Below are 13,258 nucleotides of genomic sequence, written 5' to 3' on the forward strand. Positions count from 1 at the left end.
TAAGATCAGTGTTTTTGTTCTCCCCGCTTCCCCTCCCTTTGCCTGGTCGCGCTCTGAAACACTTGTGTACAAGCACGATATAAATAAAATATAATTTCATTTCATTTCATCATCCACCACGTTCCACACGAGACATTGGTTGAGTGTTGGCAATAAAAAGAATGTGGGTATTTATTGCACATCATTACGTAATAATACACCAAACAATCATAGTCATAATAATAAAAATACATAATGTGTACTTTTGGGCACGAGGTCCTGAGGTTACGCCCTCACGCCTGTGCCGCCTTTTTGGTCCCACGACACGACGATGTGGGCCCCGGACGTTGCCCTGTTATTTCCTTTCCCTCTTTTCTCCCTTTGTCTTGGGTGGGAAAGGAAAAGGTAAACTGCGTACGCAGGATACTTGTTTGGTGCCCCGTGCTGAGCCCCAAACAGATTGTGTTTTCTGGCTGCTTCTGCAGCTCCTTATATTGGCCCAGGCGCTAGCCCTGGGCTTTGTCTGCCTGTGTGGGGGCTGTATCCAGCCCCCAGCCGGCTGGCACTGACAGCATTTTGCACCTTGTGGTCCCCCTTTTGTTCCTACCTGGTGTTTCCTGCTTCCCCTGCCCTTGGGTGCTTAGCACTTCCTAACTGACCTATACAGAGGTGTTGTTCCCACCTAGCCCCTCACCCTGCCTGGCTCAAGAAGTCTGAGGGGGCAGCGGGAGGAGAAGGGTTATGCTTATGTTTGCCTAACCTGGGTGAGGCTCTGCCAGCCAACTGTCATGCCCCCCTCGCCTTATCCTGCCCTCGTTGGGGCACAGATTACTGGCCCCTGCTTTCGAGCTGCGGGGTTCCCCCTAGGCAGCGCTGGCTAGACTTCAAGCAAGTGTAGGGCATGGCCACCTAACACACTAGGAACACGAGCGGCACAAGCAACAGCAGGGTAAACCCGATCTTCCTGCTGCCACCCTCCCTTCAGACAGACTGAAGGGCAAGCTTCCTTCATGTCACAGAACAGGCACAGCACAGACAGAAACCATGCACGCAGCACCATGCCATTTCATATGAAGTGTCTTATAAGGATCTTATCAGAATAACTCCTACTTCATACTTACAAGGTTTTATAAGATCTAACTAAATATATGGGTGTAATATAAGTTCATATAAAGTTCTTATTGTTGTTTCACAAAAATCCCACTAGTTTCTCACAGGTTCTTATAAGCTACATGGGCTGTATGTACACAGTCATCACTCGGTGAGAGGTAGGTTGAGAGGGTAACTCGGATGCGAGGGAGTAGGCTTTTAGTATGAACTAAAAGTTTGGACTTGCTTTGTACAAAACGTAATGAAAAACTATGGCACCATTAGTGCAAGCTTCCCTTGCACAGGCAACCAGTACACTATGGTTAGCATCAGTGTGCATTTAATTCACACAGAGACAGCGTACTGCATGAGAGGCAGAACATCTCCCTCACAAAAATATACACAGCACAAGTACAAACAACACGGGCAGCAGCATTGCAACTTTCCTTTGCACACAGAACAGGTAGCAGCAGGCAAACACCAGCCCTTCAGAGTCGGCTGTGCATGTTCTCAGCAGTAGGGGAGCAAGCATAAATGACACCAAGGCAGAGATGGCATTAGCGCGCACAGCCCTTTTATCAAACGCGCATGATGATGTAGCCAGCATCAGAGGCACTGGGCTCCTGTTTATTTTATTTTATTGGACATTTGTGTGGCACCTATACACACGTGTTTCCAGGCGCCACAAGACAAGAAGGGGTTCAGGGGGGAACACCGGATATCTAACGAAAAGCAGCAACAAGAGAACAAAGAGAGACGGTTATATCCAATACAATGGTCGTGGGGTCCCCTTGCTGAGAGATAAGAACAAAAGTCTGAGTCACCTGCGGGGTGCATACATTATAATGGACACCGCGTGGTTAATAACAGTCGTTACCATGAGAGGGACAGCAAGCAGGGAGCTGAGACACTAAACGTCACCTAAAAAGACACAGCTCCCTGCTTTCTGACCGTCTCATGATTAGTCCTTCTTTGTCAGCAAGAGGCTAAAGAAGAGAAAAAAAGAACTACATAGGCTCGAGATGATGCCCCGTAACGGCCCCAATGACTGCAGCTTGTAATATGCGTATTGCAAAGAGCACATTTAAAGTCCTGAATGAAAGGCGTAGTTTGCCGTACCAAAAGACTGCTGCTGACAACAATGGCACAATTCTTGCGACACCTAAGAGGGCTGAGTCCCTTTTCAACTGAAACAGTTGAAAGGCCCTGACACCGTCCCTAACCAGCACCATCACGCAAACAATAACTATAATGTAACATCCCTTCTCATCCAATTATGCCTCATACAAACTTTAGTCACAACAAATCTAGTAGCTTTATGAAATTCTAGCTAATATCGTACTCTTTACCCAGACATTGCCGAGTCCTCAAAATTACGGTGTGGATTCCAATTTGTCCTCCTAAAATACTTAGAAGCATTCACGGCTGTCTTAAGTAGAGTAGGTGGGCATGACGATTAGCAATCTGTTCTTTCAGGTTTCAATTTTTATTCGAAGTCCTGGTCTTTCAGGACCCACTCACTGTGCCTCTATCACAGGGACGTTGTTTGGGGGTTGCCAATGGTCGGAGCCACGACCCGTGTTCTCCCTTGCTACCCCCGTAATCTCCCTGGTTAACCCTGTAAAAAATAAATATATATTATACATTTAAACTGAAGCTCCTGGAGTAGTGGGGTGGCCCGCAGCCCCTGCAGTACCAGGGCCCCGCCACACCAGGTCTGGAGGTGCCCCGGCGCATTCTTCACCCATCAGGGTGCAGCACAAGAAGGAAGCACTCAGTAGGGGTTGGAGCTGACCATGACATGAGGCACGTGTCACATGCCAAGTTCAGCTCCAACCCCTTCTCCTCCGGCTTCCTCGCGGCTCATATTAAGGAACCAGGAAGCATTCCCAGTTTCCTGTTTCCTGTTATTGAGCAGCACGAAGGGGCCGAGGGTGGCCTGAAGTGACAGACCAAAACTCGAAAAACAGGTAAAAGGGCTTTTTTTTTAACTAAAATGTGATGTGTATTTTGCACGTGTGAAGTGCATGTCAGATGTATGTATGTGCTATAAGTCAGTGAGTGGTGGGGGAATGAGATTAAATGTGATAGTGTGTGTGTTTGAATGTTCTGGGTGGGTGGGTGTCTGTGTGCCTGTGTAGATAATGCAGTGAGAGTGGATGTAAGAGAAGAAGTATGATTGAGTGACTGGTGGGTGAATGAGTATGAATGTGATGGCGTGTTTCAATGTTCTGGATGGGTACATGTCTGTGTGGAGAATGCAATGTGAGTGGATGCGAGAGAAGGTGTATGGGTCAGTGACTGGTGGGTGAATTAGTAAGAATGTGATCGTGTGTGTTTGAATGTTCTGGGTGGGTGGGTGTGTTCCTGTGTGGAGAATGCAATGCAAGTGGACATGAGAGGTGTATGGGTGATTTTGGTGGGTCAGTGAGTGGGGGAAGAGAGAGAGAGAGAGTGAGAGAGACAGAGAGAGAGAGAGAGAGAGAGAGAAAGAGAGAGAGAGAGTGTGTTTGTGTGTGTGTGTGAGAGAGAGAAAAAATTAGAGGAAAAGAAAGAAAGAGAGAAAGTGAGTGAGACACAGAGAGAGAGAGAGAGAGAGAGAGAGAGAGAGACTGGGGATCACTAGAGCATTTTGACACATCCCTTATGTTTTACTGGTATTTCCAGGCAAAGCCAAGTTCATGTGTCTCATTACTTGGCTAGATTGCATTTTGGTACAGCCATTCTAGCCATTGCTTACTGTGGCATGGCGTTTATTACTCAGCATCTTTGATAAAGCAAGTATGATAAGTAGTATTACCTCGCTAGACTTACGTTAGGTTGAAGCAGCATGTATATTTCAAACTGTAGCATGACCTTTTATTAACTGAGTATTTATGATGAAGCAAGGAACTTAAGAGTTTTTATGGGTCTAGACTGGTTTACATTGGAACCAGTTTGGACATGTTTTCTTGTTGTGACATGTCACTTTCAATGGCCAAACCAACAGGAGTATTTTCTTACATAGGAGTACTGGCATATATTGGCAGAACCAGCTTTGTGCCTAGTGTCAGTAGTCTACTTACATATAAGTGAAAATGTGTGGATTTGTGGGTTTGCGAGTTTGTGGCTTCGCATATGTTCCGTATACAACTCCACACTGTCACCAATCTGCACCAAATTTTGCACAGTGTCCTGTTAGGACCCTCCAAACATTACTGGCTACATAATATTTGGACACACCACTCCTTTTCCTGGATTTCAGCATATGTCTCTGGATGTGTGGGTTTGTGGCTTCGCATATGTTCCCTATAATTTCACACTGTTTCACCAGTTTTCACCATATTTTGCAAAGTCACCTGTTGGGACCCTCTGGACATTACTGGCTACATGACATCTGGAAACCCCACCCCTTTCCCTGGATTTCAGCAAAAGTGCAAATGTGTGTGTGGGTATTTGGCTTCGTGTTTATTCCCTGTACAATTACACACTGTTTCACCAATCTGCATCAAATTTTGCACAGTTACCTGTACCTATGAGGCAATGAAAGCCCGGGCAATGGTGTTTATGTCAGCAAGTGATACTGTAAAAAACACCTCAAAGCGAACATGAGTATGTTCTCAGATGGGAATACTAGCATATGTTGCTGAAGACCACATGGAAATTTGTGCACAGTTAGCATTAAAATATTTTTTATATTGCTATATATTGATGGGACCGGCATGACCGTCCATTGGGAAATGCGCTTTTGCATTTTTGGTGCGTTGCATCTATTGTACTTTATTTCCATTCTACACCCTAGAAAACCAATTGCAAACTGTCGGCCTTCTACCCAAATTTCCAAAGAAAGTGTGCTCTGTAATGCACCATCTGAACCCATTATTCAAAACATTTTCTTATGGGAGGGGAAAGAATCCCCATGACTCCCCCCCAAACCATTTTCTTTAGTTCAGGCCCCTTCGCTATGCTCAGTCGCAATTGCATATTTGTGCTAGATATTTACACCCTTCAATAAAACAACTCACCAGCCACCACTGATGGCTGGTATATTTTGGGACCAGGCACCACCCCTTTCTTTCTAAACTAGGTGAAACATTTAAGCTTTGATTAAAAAACATATTTACTTCTTGTACTTGGAGTAGTGCATGTCCCTGCAGCAGCATAATCATCATGGGCATTGCACACATGTGTGTGTCCGGGCCGGGGTGTGGCATGCCCTGTGCTTTGTTAAGGAGCTTGCAGGGAGGGGCTCAGCATGGTTTGCAGGGGGGCTTCTAAATGTTGTGCTACGCCACTGATCGGGCTCTGCACACCTTGAACGCATTCAAGTGTGATGTGAATGGTTGAGAGGGTCCCCAAACTTGACCAGGACCCTGGTCTGGTGCAACACTGTTTAAGAAAATAAACATTGGACACAGAGTCTCAGAAGTGAGAGAGCCATGGAGTGACCCACCCTTCCCTACTCAAACTCCTTCTAGGAAAGGGCTTTGTGGAAGCTTCATTCACATGCCAATCCTTGGGGCGGGTGGGGGGGCGGTAACTGAATAACACACCTCGCACATAGAGCTCTGAAAATCGTAGATGCATTGAACCCCACTCTTGTGGGAGGTGCAGCCCTGTCCGCTCCCCACACTTGACCCCATTGAAAAAGATTGAAGAAGAGTCATGTATCAAAGCCTGGGACATCAAGGTGTTCTGTTCGGCTCTAGGTTGTGGAGGACAACATGTGGTTACTTGTCACATTACTTATAGATTAAATGCACACAGAGACAGATGGCCTCAGATTACACCCGCACAATAGGTTTCTTCTGTCACAGTGGTAACTGACTCACAGATACATTCATAACCAGGGAATTTTGTTGATACTAAATCCTGGTCAATGATTGAATTTTCAGGCCTTGCTTGTGCAGCATTTGCTCCTGGGTAAACAGACAGCACACGCCTCCCTAGGTCTGTGCTTTTTTGGCTTCTTTAACACACCAATGCCACAGATAACAAGCATTTCTGTGTCCATTGATCTATAAATGTTTCATACACTAGCTGTAGCCTGCGTTAGAGATTTCGGTTGTCCTGTTACAAGTACTGCATTATGTATGTTTTACAAATAGGCCCCACGTCGAATTTGGAAAATTACTTTCCCCAAATGTGTAATCGTGGGCAAACCTCGCCTCCCTCTGTGCCTCGATTCTTATATCTGGCTGAAATGAGAGCGCCTGTTAACACGGGTGTTCCACGCATCTGAAGCCGGGGTGTGCCATCACTTCCCGAGATGTCACTTGGGTTCAGGGGCAAATGACATCACGTCCTGTGATGTCATCAGAGGTCAAGGGCCATCTGATGTCACTTCCACTACCCCAGCATTTTGGTGAAATTAGGTCCCTGTTGTCCGGGGCTTTGAATTTTGCTGTGGGGCCTCTATGGGTATGGCCAACTTAGTGTTGCATATATAGCAAAAAAGGAGTGTAAAAACCGTACAATATACCCACAGAGATGACAAACACTAGGAATCAAATATTCCCAAATATACTTATTCATACATACATTTATTTAATTATAACACTCTTAAAATGATCACATTACATAAAATTCATAGTTGAACACACAATATATAAGTATCCAGAACTACTATCGCGCCCCCTTTATCAGCTTGTCGAATGATGATATTGGGATTTGACCCTAAAGATTTTAAGGTACTTTGTTCATTTTTGCTTAGGTTTGAGTGGCTGGGGATGCCCATCGATTCCAGAACACTTAAATCTTCCAATACTTTACTTTCAAAAACAATGGATTCAGGAGAGTAAGAGGAAGGGGGGGCACAAAAAGTTGAAGGATTTCTTAAGCCACTACAGTTTCCTGAACCAGTAAAGGTGTTGTTTTCAAAAAATTCTTTTAGGTGGACTTTTCTCATAAATTGTTGGAACTCCACTCTAAACTCAAAAGGATTATGGTATTTGGATATAACATAATTCAAACCTTTATTCAACACACATTTTTCATGTTCAGGTAATGTGGTAGCAGAAAGATTCACTACCAACCCCTGTGGCTCCGGGTCTGCATCCGGTCTGGGGCCCATTGTCTTTGTCCATTGCCTCTTTCTAAAAAAGGCTGCCTTTGGCCATTTCTACCCTGATTGTTACCTCTTGCACCTCTTCCTCTATTAGGTCTGTTCTCACCTTCATTACTATTCCCACTCGATCCTGTTCTACCATTCTGAAACCTACCCCTGAAAAATCTTTTCCTAGAAAAAAGTTTTTTTCCCTATGTGTTTTTTGTTGTAGAATTTGAGAGGAAGTTTTGGAGCGACCTTCTTTAAACTAATTGGAAGCCGCTTTTATCAATACCAAAGATTTGGCGTTGTCGTGGAAGTTATTACCACAATTTATAAGGTATGTAAATATATATATATCCTAAACACCCTTTTTTTGGATCAGGGTGCTGAGTTTTGTAGTCTAAATTATAAGACACGAAACAGTCGTACAAATTTAGTAATAGAATTTGTTTTTATTCCACAGGGAGTTAATTTTAGAAATCTTATGGCTGCAAGAAAGTGATAGGAGGAAACACCATCACCTTTTGGAAAAAACACATATCACTTTACCCCTGATGAATGTCCCACATTAATCTGTGTTTTCAGGACAGAAACTTGTACAAGTAGGGTTGGGTTACTGAGCAAGTACCAATAAAACCGAGTCAAAAGAGAAATCACTCCAGTGTGGAGTTTCACACGGAGTCAATTTAAAATCAACAGAATCAACCCATTTTTGGGATTTTCATGTGTGTTGTAAAGTACAGTCTCTTGATGTTTTTTATATATTGTGTGTTCAACTATGAATTTTATGTAATGTGATCATTTTAAGAGTGTTATAATTAAATAAATTTATGTATGAATAAGTATATTTGGGAATATTTGATTCCTAGTGTTTGTCATCTCTGTGGGTATATTGTACGGTGTTTACACTCCTTTTTTGCTATATATACTATTAGTCTTATCCATTTGGTAAGGAGTGTATTTTGATCCATTAGAGCATGGTTTTTGCCGTCTGAGAAAAACAACTTAGTGTTGCAATCAGCTGATACCAAACAGCAACAGAGGATTGTCGCAATTTTAGTGTAGTGATATGGAAACCAGAACCTTTTGCAAATCCTCACCTTCTTTTTCGCTTAGACTTGATGCTCTCTCTCTCTCTCTCTCTTTGCTGATGCATCACTCTGTCCACTAACGTTACTGGTATCTCAATTATCAAACCTCTCAGCCAGAGACCATCAGATGAAAATGCAAGCTCATTGCGCTTCTTCCACAGTCCCCGTGTGGTCACATTTGCATCAGCTGTACTATGATCTTGAATCTTCAAAATACCCTTCAACTTACCCGCTTGTATAGCTGTCCCGACAATCTGTGGCGGGTGGCGGATGGCACGCTGTTCTGATTGCCTTGTTGGGGAGAACATTTCCACACATATTCTGATTCAGTCCAGCTGTTTGGGCTTGGTTGCAACAACTATGGAGCAGATCCAGAGAGTGGGGCCTGCCACCTTCTTGATGAGGACTTCACGTTTGAGTTTGTCCAACTCAATGTTTTTGCTGCCATATATGATTCATAGGTGCAGTGAATGTTCTTGAAGATCCTGTTGGCCACCTTGCCTGCTATGTATAGGAGTATGAATTGCTGGACAACATAATTTACTCATGAACTGCTGTAAAATTCATCTCAAGGTGTTCTACCCAATGAAAACCTTGACTCAATGGTGCACAAACTCACCCATTGCCGAAACATGAAAAGTGGACTTGCATGCCACCCATCATCCAATGGAGCTGGATACAACTGCTGACTATAGCTGTGACTCCACCTTGTTACTCACTGCAGTGTCTTGTGGGGCTTGCATGCCCGCCCCTGCAATTGCACCTCAAAAAGTGTTGGGAAATCAGACCTTATTCACGTGGGCTGCATTGTATCTTTGGGCGCAGACCTCCGGTAATGGCACAAGCACTCTGCACTGGAACTGCAAACGCGAAATCATGGTGAGGCCCGTCATGCTGGACTCTGTAGACATGATAAGCAGTGGCGGCCGGCCACTATGGGTGGGGAGGACTCCACCCCATAACCTGAGTGGCACGCAGCACAGTCGACACATGTGATTCATTTGCATGGGGGGACTGCGCTGCCTGCACCTGAGCAGAGTTGTGTCCCCCACTATGCATTAATTCTCCATTTGAATGCAGAGCTCAACATAGCACAAAATAATGAGAGGCAGCAGAAGCTCGACTGCTCCACCTTTCATTATTGTGCTGTGTAGCGTTATATTGAGATACCACCCGTAACCTGGGGAGTTCTCCCCATCCCCAATCAAGGAGCCTACACTACTTCGCTCATGTTTTCTTTTTAGCGCTGGCCCTATTGAAGACTCATATAGAGCCACATTAATCTCCCGCCTGCAGTGAGCCAAGAACCAGGCCGTGGTATAGAAAGGATATGTATTTATTTCAGCTATAAACTCAATGAATAATAAGTTGGTTTAATTACAGCTACCACCTTCTTTGTGGCAGAAAACACCTCTTCAATTACAAAACACACTTTTCCTACATTTACTTTTGTCTCCCAAACATGGAACACAGGCTAAATAAACGGTTAAAGCTCTTTTCCCATGAATCCCGTATTATGCTGAATTTCGATAATAATAGCACTGCACACTACTAGCACATAATCTTCCCATTTCTGGCTGAGAGTTTTTAGGGTCAAACATAGGCACACATTTCGTTTTATGAAAACTAGTTCAACTTCAAGGCTTGAGATGTGGAGTTCCCTGCACACTCAAAATGCTAGCAGTTGAAATTACAGATTTGTAAAAATGCCTGAGGCAAAAATGACTTCACCTGATTTAGCTTAGAAATAAACACAAGTTGGGTTTTAAAACAAAACATATATCACACATTCAGTGTTGGATACATGAGGTCTCGCTTTTGCAAAGCACTTCTCCCAACCACCCCAAAAACCCAAGCATTAATTACATTTAGCACCCTTCTGTTCAAAGGCCAGGTCTAGGGAGTGGGGACAGTTTAGGAGTTTCATTTTTCAGTCCCCCCTCACTTAAAGGCCAGTGTTGCAAAAGTTGGACAGTAAAATGGGAATGATTGTCACTTTGTTTTTCAGACACCCTTCACTTCAAGGCATGTGTTGGGGAAGTTGGACAGTTTAGAATTTTCGTTTGTGGGGCCAAGGGCACCCTGTTAAATGCAATGTTGAAAGAGTGGTGACACTTGGGAATTTCGTTTTAAGATAAGGATAACTTTTGTTTAAAAGCACATTTTTGGAACAAGTATCTTTTGGGTTGAAAGGCAAGGTTTGGGATGGTAATAATTATCAATTTTGTTTTGGTGGCAAGTATATCTTTTGCTTAAACAGGTATTGGTAAAAGGTATCAGTTTGGCATTTCGTTTTAGAAAAGGACACCCCTTTTCATAAGAGAAGTCAGGGGTGAACAGGAAAAACAAGGCACCCCAATTACTTGAAATGTCTATTTTGTATTTGTATTTGTATTTTTGGCATTGTATTTTTATAAAGATGACTAATGATGAGGGACGTTTTGGTTGACACCTTCTGCAGTAATACCTCGCGACCTTGTTGTATGTGTGTTGCTAAGAACTTGAGAGATCTTGATTGTAGGAGCCCTGTGTTAGCTATTGGTCGCACCAATGTAAGCGTCTACGGAGAAATAGAGACCCTCAACTCTGTTGTTCAAAATTTCCAAAGGTAGGGTGAGCTTACACATTTAGTGCGCCCCATGAATAGTATCATACCATTCATGCACAGAACCGAAGGTACTCAAAAAGAAGGGAGAGGACTTGAGGAATATTTGAAATTGCTTTATTTACAAATTACTGTAGCCTTTAGTGGATGACACGTGTTTCAACAAACATTGACTTGCCTTTCTCAAATCCAGGACTTGCTCACTTGCATGAATATAAGCATAATGCAGGTTAGTGATGAGTCATGGGCTCAATCCCACCTCATGCGGATGTGTCCTCAGCTTGTTGAGTAGAGCCCATGACTCATCACTAACCTGCATTATGCTTATATTCACGCAAGTGAGCAAGGCCTGGATTTGAGAAAGGCAAGTCAATGTTTGCCGAAACACTTATCATCCACTAAAGGCTACAGTAATTTGTAAATAAAGCAATTTAAAATATTCCTCAAGACTTCTCCCTTCTTTTTGAGAACCTTCGGTTCTGTGCATGAATGATATGATACTATTCATGGGGCGCACTAAATGTGTAAGCTCACCCTACCTTTGAGTATTTTTATAAAGTGCTTTAACCCAAAGTGCTGTACAGAGATTCATAAAAATTGTACAATACAATTAAAATTGAAGCAAGAATAGAACAACATTCAGCCTTGTATGTCAGTTTGCAATAAATAGGTCTTCAGTGAAGAACGAAATAAAGAGCATGAAGAAATTGAATGGAGAGAAAAAGTCAAAGTAAAATAACAAAAGCAGGAACTAACACAAGAGGACGAAAAGCTGCAAGAAGAAGTTATGACTGAGAGCGAAGAGAACGAGTAGGGACATAAAAAGAGACCAACAAAGAGAGATAAGTAGGAGCAAGATTATGATGAGATTTAAAGACTAGACACAAATTTTTTTATTTGAGACGAGAATGGAAAGAGAGCCAGCCAAGAGCAGAGAGAGAGGAGACAATTCAATCACGTTCGAGAAGATAAAGTAGACAAACAGAAGCATTAAAAACTGATTTCGGTGGAGAAAGACGAGAGAAAGGAAGACCAAATAGAGAGACTGAACAATAGGAAAGTCAGAAAAAGTTTTGTTGCATCAAAGGTTAAGAAAGGACTAGCTTTGCGGATGCTGTACAAATGATAACAACAAGCATGGGACGATAAAGAGATATGATGAGCAAAAGATTGATCAGAAGCAAAGTAAAGTCCTAAGTTACAAGCTGGGGAAGAAAAGGAAGCAAAGAAGGAGGAAACAAAATAGAAGATGGAGGAAGGGGAGAAGTAATGGTGTTTGTGGGGAAAAGGAGTACTTCAGTTTTGGCAGGATTTAATACCAAAAAATGTGCTGTCATCCAGGAATTGATGGCTACGAGACATGTGGAGAGTTTATTGTGAACTTCAGGAGGGAAGGAAGAGAAAGACAATAAAAGTTGAGGGGCATTCGCATTAAAGTGGTGAGAAAGACCGGACGTTGAAATAACTTGTGCCAAGGGAGAAGTATAGAGAGAAAAGAGGACTGGGCCAAGGACCAAGACTTGGGGAACACCATGGACAAGAGGAAATGTGTCAGAGGCTGATCCAGGGCAGGACACTGAGAATGTCCTTTGGAATAAGTAGGACTGGAACCAAGATAGAACAGACCCTGAAAATCCAAAAGAGGAAAAGGGAAGAAAGTAAGAGAGAGTAATCAACAGTGTCAAAAGCCGCAGACAAGTTTAACAGAATAAGCGAGTATGAGTGTTTAGAGGAACGTGCTGACAGTAAAGAATTAGAAACAGAAAGAAGAGAAGATTAGTTTCAGTGGAATGAAAAGGCTAGAACCTCGACTGAAAATGAGGAAGAATACAATTATCAGAAACAAAAGTGGAAACTTGAGAATAGACAAGACATTCGAGTAATTCAGAGAGATAAGGCAAAAGAGAAATAGGACAAAGATTTGAAGTGAGGGAGGGATCAGAAGAAGGTTTTTTCAAGATAGGAAGGATATTGGCATGCTTGAAATAGCTAGGAAAAACAGAAGTTAAAAGACAAATATTAAATAAGGAAGTAAGATATGAATGACAGAAGGATAGATTTGAGGAACGAGCACCGATGACATAGGGTCAAGCAGAGATGCAGTAGGGTGAGCCCGGGTTAACACGAGATAGGTGTCATCATTCGTAATATAAGAAAAATAAGAAATAGTAGCATTAAGAGACAATGGTGGGATCGTCTTACGAGAGGTAGAAGTATAACACTCAATGGAGGCACGAAGTGACACCACCTTAGAGGAGAAAAATAAAGCAAGGTCAGAGGCAGTTAAAATAGAGTTGCTAGAATGATCAGACATAGCAGGAGAAAGAAGGCGTATGAGAGTTTGTAACAAACATTTAGGGTCAGTTGACTGAGCATGAAGAAGATCAGAAAAATAAGAACATTTAGCTGAAAGCAAGAGACCGTCATAAAGTGTATGATAAGAAGAATAAGACAAATAGTCCCCCT

The 13,258-nt window shown here is 42.9% G+C and overlaps 1 protein-coding gene across 1 annotated transcript in view; it reads left to right on the forward strand.

The window, feature by feature from the left end:
• Positions 1–2,986: 2,986 nt before the first annotated feature.
• The window catches only part of GPR182 (G protein-coupled receptor 182), a 116,166-nt gene continuing 105,894 nt past the window's right edge, over positions 2,987–13,258 (forward strand). Inside the window, exon 1 of the mRNA XM_069653542.1 lies at positions 2,987–3,038. The gene's annotated coding sequence lies outside the window, so the exon portion shown is untranslated. The remainder of the gene's footprint in view (positions 3,039–13,258) is intronic.

The sequence above is a fragment of the Ambystoma mexicanum genome, chromosome 3q, assembly GCF_040938575.1.
Source record: "Ambystoma mexicanum isolate Mex_15411 chromosome 3q, UKY_AmexF1_1, whole genome shotgun sequence".
NCBI classification, from domain to species: Eukaryota; Metazoa; Chordata; class Amphibia; order Caudata; family Ambystomatidae; genus Ambystoma; species Ambystoma mexicanum.